Genomic DNA, 6,537 nt, shown 5'->3' on the forward strand with positions numbered 1-6,537 from the left:
GGGTCCTGGGAGCCTCTCTCTCTCTCTCTCTGCCTTCACCTTCCTGCTGGCGACCCATGCTGTGACTGGCCAGAGCCCCTCAGATGCATCCACCACCATTGGATCCACAAGACTTTGCACTCACCAGCCTGTGATCTTCCTGCATTCTGCATCATTGCATGTGGCTGCGTGAGTCTGAAGAGGGACTAATGGACCTGAGATGAACAGGGCTGGGATGTTTTCCTAATATGTAAAGCTCCTTGATATAGGGCTCTCTCTTGCACTGAGAGAAGTGTCAACTGGTTTTGTTTCTCTAGTCAGCCCGGTCTACCACCGGCAGAGTAGGGGAAAGAATAGTATTTTTAGATTTGCCCCTTAACAGCTGGGCAAGCATTCTCAACCTTTTAAAGGCGGAATTTCCTCCTGCATAGAATAGACATCATGAATGTTGCTCTGCGAATTCAACAATATCACTAGTGTAACACGCTCGGCACAGTTCCTGGCACATAGTAAGGCTGGGCAAATGGAAGCAAATTATGATTTTTATGCACAAACAATAGAAAGCAGCAGGGTGTATAGGAGAAGCAGTTAAAAGGTCAACTGATACATTTTCTCCAAGTAAAACCTACAGCCATTGAAGCAGTTGCGGCTCGTAGCGGGGTGTGCAGGACAGAGCAGAAGGCAGGCAGCAAACCTCTCTCCCAAAGAGTGGTTGGTGCTTGAGCCCAGTGCTTGAGCCACGGTGCCACTCAGGCTCCTTTTTCTATCAGGGCCGCCCTTTGACACCCTGCTCTAAGTCCAAAGCAAACTCACTGCCGTCGGGCAGAGGGCGACTCATAGCAATCCTGTAGGTCAGTCCCTTTCTCCCAGAGAGCAGCTGGTGGTGTCCAAGTGCTGACCGTGAGGCTAGTGGTTGTGCGTTGGGCTGTTAATCACAAGGTCAGCAGTTCAAAACCAGCAGCCGCTCCAAGAGAGAAAGACAAGGCTCTCTACTCCTGTAAAAGGTTTTGGTCTCGGAAACCCCCAGGAGCAGTTCTTTCCTGTCCCTTAGGGTCTCTCGGAGCTGGGAGCTTCTCCCTGGAAGTGAGTTTTTGAGCGAGGGAGCAGCTGGAGTGTACAGAGGGACACAGTCAGCACTTGAATCTCCTCAGGGCTTGCTCCAAGTCAGTGGCTCCCTCAGCAGTATCAGCCTCACCTGGGAACTTGTTAGAAATACAGATTCTTAGGCCCCACCTCAAGACGATGATTAGAAACCTGGGCGCTCAGCAGTCCAATTTTAGCAAGCCTTCCAGATGATTCTAAAACGGGCTCGTGTTTGAGAAGCCAGTTGCTCTCCATCACAGCTCCCAAACGGTTCATTCTGGTTAGACCCCCTGCTGAAAAATGACATTTCCACCCTTGATAGAGTGAATCCAGATCTGCTTCCCTGGACGTGGAAATGCTAATTCTCCACAGGGGGCTGGGCCCTTCTTTATGCACAGAAAACAGAGTCACAAGTTCATCTCATGTATGTATTCTTTAATAGTGGAGGGATTTTTTTGGGCAGGGGTTGTTGGCAATGTACACAAAAGTTCATCCCATTAAATAAAGAAGTATACATATTGAAATAAAGAAATGCTTTTTAAAAAGCCTGGATCATCTGCTCAAAAATTTCTAGGGAAAACAATCTCACTTGGTGGCAGCTGACTGGACAGCTGAGAAGGGGCAATTAATATCCTGTGCCCACACCTCCCCACCCTGTGTCTCCAATGCTAGTGGCCTCCGAAGCCCAGTCAGTGCAGCGGTTAAGTGCTTGGCTGCTCACCAGAAGGCTAGAAGTTCATACCCACCTGCCACCCTGCAGGAGAAAGAGGTGGCTGTCTGTTTCTGTCAAGATTTACAAGCTGGGAAGCCCTCCAGGCAGCTCTACTCTGTTCTACAGGGTTCTCTCTGTGCAGTTGGACTCTCTCACTCTCACTCCTACTGCCATTCAGTTGACCCTATAGGCCAGGGTAGAACTGCCCCAGTGGGTTTCTGAGACTGCATCTCTTTACAGGAGTAGAAAGCCTCGTTTTTTTTCCCTCTGAGTGACTGGTGCTTTCGAATTGCTGACCTTGTGGTTAGCAGCTCAGCAAGTGACCCACTATACCACCAGGCCTCCAAGCTGGAGACTATTCAGCAGAATTGTTTGGTTTCAGGCCTGAGGACACATTAGCATCACCTCTGGAATGAAGACAAATACTGATGCCCAGTTCCACACTGCCTCCCCACCCGCCCTGCTCCTGCTTTACTGTGTCTGAGGTGGGGCTTGGGCAGCATCCTTTTGCAAAGCTCCGCTAGTGACTCTAATAGATTGAGGAGCCACTGCTCTAGAACACAGAAATATCACCCCCCATCCAGTCCGTTGTGAGTGCTGGCTACCCTGTAGGACAGAGAGGAACTAACTGTCCCATAGGGGTTTCCCCAAGGCTGGACATCTCTAGAGAACCAGACTGCCAGATCTGCTTAGTTCATTCTGTCCCCAAGGCTATGGAAGCTTCCTGAGGGCAGGGAATACACGCAACTATTCTAGGAACCACAAGTGAATGGGTGAGGGGTGCTGCCTACAGGGGTTCCTGATGGAACCCGGAGGCCCGGGCAGCTCACAATATGCCCGTTGGCCGCCTCTCATAGCTGATGAGGGAAACTGAGGCTCAGAGAAGCTGAATGCCAATAACTGGAAGATCTGGGTTCTGGCTCTAAGTCCAGAAAGGGTCACTAGGTATTGCAGACAGCATCTATTACAAAGATGAGCCAATAATCACAGGTGAGGTCTGGCTATCTTTCATGGGTTTCAGAGCTGGCAGAGACATGGGAATCGCTTCACATCATACACACACACACACACATACACATACCCTCCTCAGATTTCTTCATGAAGAAAAAGATTATTTCACTTACATTTTTTTGGGTAAACATATAGGTAACAGTCTTCTCACTGCCATTGAGTTGGTGCTTGGCTCCTTGGGACCTTACAGGACAGGGTAGATCAGCCCCCGTGAGTTTCCAAGACTATAACTCCTTATGGGAGTAGAAAGCCCGTCTTTCTCCCGATAGATAACAATTAAACAAAAGAATGGTGATGGAAACTATTGTCTGGGAGTCTCCGAGTTGGCCTTCTGTGCAGTGCTGGAGAGGAGGCAGCAGAGTGCCCTGACCTGCCCTGGATCCTGGCTGATGGAAGGTGGCCTTCCTGGTGGAGGAAACGGCTTGGATGGAAGCGTAGAAGCAAGCATGAATAGTCCAGACAATGCCAACCAGCTCAGGCGGTAGAAATGGGCTGGGGGTCAGGGACAATCAGCCCGGAGGCGGTCTGAAATGCAGGCTGAGGGTGCCTGAGGGCCAGGCGGAATTAGCCTTCTTCGAAGGTCAGGTGAAGGAGGTTGGATGCTCTTTCTCCACCAGTTCATTCTCCTGGGGACCAGCTCTCCCGTCTTCTGACTTCCCTGCCCTTGGAGCTCAACTTCAGAGTGGAGAAGGCATGGGGCGATTTTTCCTACCGATGTCCACCTGTTCCCCCATTCCAGACAGGGGCTGAGAGGCGACCCCCAAGCTCCAGCTGAACTCCTGAGAACATATGGGCCTTGAAAATCATAATAAGGAGGGGGCCATCTTCTTCATTAATTGATTAATGTAATTAAAGAAAGATAAGTATGTCGATGCGAACCACATTAGAGTTAATTTGTACAGGCAATTATCTGCGCTCCCTCCTTCATGCTAACTGCTTCCGACGTGCTTGCCCACAACCACCCTGGAGGGCCTTAGTGGGTGCTTGGCTTCAGTCTGGCCCCGAGGACCTGTGTGTCCCCAGAGAGCAGTTGAGTCAGCAGTTCGGGGTGAGATACAAATTCGGTGCCCTTGGGAGAGGTCTCCTAAGGTCTCTGGTCTTCAGCTTTCTGGCCTGTTCAGTGGGGAAAATGCCATGATCTCACTAGGTCCCGACAAGTAGCAGGGCTCCTTCTTCTTTCTCTTTATTGGTGTCTAGCCCTGGACGTGGCTGTGGGCTGGGCGCTCAGCCTGAGGTGCTCCTGTAAGGTCTCTGGAAACGTGGTGGGCCTGCTTCTTATCTCTCTGCTTTCCTACCTGGAGCCCAGCTCCATCCTCACTTGTGCTCCTAGGGCTGTTTATGAGGCCTTCCGGGGACCCATGACTCATTCTTTTAAAATCCTCTCTCCAGTCCTGGTTTCTCTTTGACCATTCAGATCCAGAAAGACAGGACTTTCTGATCCTGCGGTTACAGTCTCGGGAACCACAGGGGCAGTTCGACCCTGTCCCATAGAGTTGCTATGAGTCAGCATTGACTCAGTGACAGTGAGGTTGTTTTTGGTTTTCTTCAGATGCAGAGAGTCTCAGCCTGGCTGGGGCAGTGGGAATAGTTGCTGAGGTCGGTGCTATGCTGGGGCTGAGGCTGAGGTGCAAAGCCCTCTGCCCAGACCTGGCTCACCTGATAGTACCCCTTCGTCCTGCTGCTTAAGGGGAGGGAACTCTGACCAACCAGTCCGGCCATGGCTCCTCCATCAGGGCTTGAGGGTCTCATTTTCTCTGGCTTTGACACTATTGTTATCTTCCTCTCTCCTGCGACCTAAAGATAGTCATCCAATCTGACCTCTCCTGAGCACACATGGGGAGCCAGTTAGGTGAGCAGGTGCTTCATAAGCACGGTCTCAGTCACATCTCCTGTTCCCAGCCCGGCCATCCGAGTTTACAGAGGAGGAAACAGAGGCGCAGAGAGGTTAAGGCACTCGTTTGAGCTTATGCTCTGCTCGCCTCCTTTCTCCCAGGGACTCACGTGTGTTTGGAGATCAGAACTCTCTCCCCGCTTGGGTCCTGATTCCTCTGAACCTGAGCTTCCCTGGCCTTGACTCCCATTGTCCGTGAAAGTTGGGGCAGCTGGTCCAGCTCCGTGGCTCTCTGCAAGTTCCAGGGCCACTTCAGCTAGCGGCGAAGAAGAGGCAGCTTGCTCTGGAGACAACTTCCAGGCAGCAGCCTCGAACTCACTTTACTCATGCATCACAGAGATCAACATCCCAGGCATGAGGCAGAGTGAAGCCGGGCGGCAGTCTGCTTAGAAACACCTCTGCTGCTAGGGAGAAAAAAAAATCATAATGTGAAAGCAAAAAAGCAATGTGATGAGAAAAACCATCTGAGAAGCAGCCGTTACCATCTGCTGTTTGTGCAGCTGCTTCTAGATTGCAGGCCACCCCTCCCCACCCCTGCTTCCTTGAGCGGGTAACCCTTGGGGAGCACTCTGGACCCTGGGCTGGTGTGGTGGGCCTGAAACCACAGCTTCTCAGCAGTACACCCACCCACCCAGGATCCTGTGAGAGCCCCAATACTGAGCCTAGCCCACTTTGAGCTCCACAGCCACAGGCCCTTGACTTAGCATGGCCAAGCCTTGGTCCCACCATATTTAACATGGGAGAGCATGTCTGTATCTCCCTGGCCTGGATAACTCAAATGCAGGGACTAGCTTTTGCTTTGAAATATAGAGCCAGATCTTGATCTGCTGCACGGGTCCATCGCTCGCTCCCCTAAGGCTAAGTGAGAGATTGCGATCCTGCTGAGCAAGGCTTCACTGCATCACCACTATTGGCGTTTTGGACCCGATTGATTTTTGTTCCGCAGAGATGTCCTGTGAATGGCAGCATATGAAGCAGCGTGCTTGTTCTGTCCCCACGAGATATGAGTAGCTCTCTTCCCTTCAGCCGTGACAATGAAAACAAAGTCTTCAGACATTTAGGTCTGTCCCTTTGGGGGCCAAATATCTCCCGACTGATAACTACTGTCCGAGAGAGTAATGGAGCAGCAAGATCCAAGGGGCTGGATCTAAGGTTCGCCCTACGGAGGAAAACTGCCCACTGCCCAGGAAAACCTGCATTGAACAATTGATGGTGTGAGACATCACAGTTGTGTGGGCTAAACCTTTAAAATTTGTGTCTTATTTGTATACAGTATTTTGTTTTGCTTTTGGGGACGGTTGACACAGCCATCGAGGGTGCCATTCCACAATTTCTACCCACACCGTTGGTGACATTGGTTACATCGTCACAGGTGTGAGCATCCTCAGTGTTTCTGTTACCACTAATCTGTTTTCCCTGTCCCCCTGTGACCTCATCTTTGTTTTAAAGTCTGCGTTGATCATTTGGTCTCGCACAGGTGGTTTTTAAAAAGGAGCATGGTACTTCTGGGTAACATTCCTGATTTTATGAGCTGTCCTGTGATTTAGCTGCAAGGTGACCTCAGAACACACTTTCTGCTGAAGGCTTGAACATTATCTCTGGGCAACAGTCTCCGGGAACCTTCCAGTCTCAGCCAGCCCAATAAGGTCTTTTTAAAAGGAATGTGAGGCTCTGGCCTTCATGTCTCTCTCATTTTATCAGAGTCTATCTATACAACTTGTTGAGTGATGTTGGTTACATTTTTTTCAACCCAAAAGAAATCAGAAAATAATAATTATAATTATAAAAAAATAGAACAAATCAAGAAGGGGTTAAAAAGGAAAACAAATGATAAAATGTGAATTTGTAACGTTACTCTATC

Source organism: Tenrec ecaudatus, chromosome 12, assembly GCF_050624435.1.
Source record: "Tenrec ecaudatus isolate mTenEca1 chromosome 12, mTenEca1.hap1, whole genome shotgun sequence".
NCBI classification, from domain to species: Eukaryota; Metazoa; Chordata; class Mammalia; order Afrosoricida; family Tenrecidae; genus Tenrec; species Tenrec ecaudatus.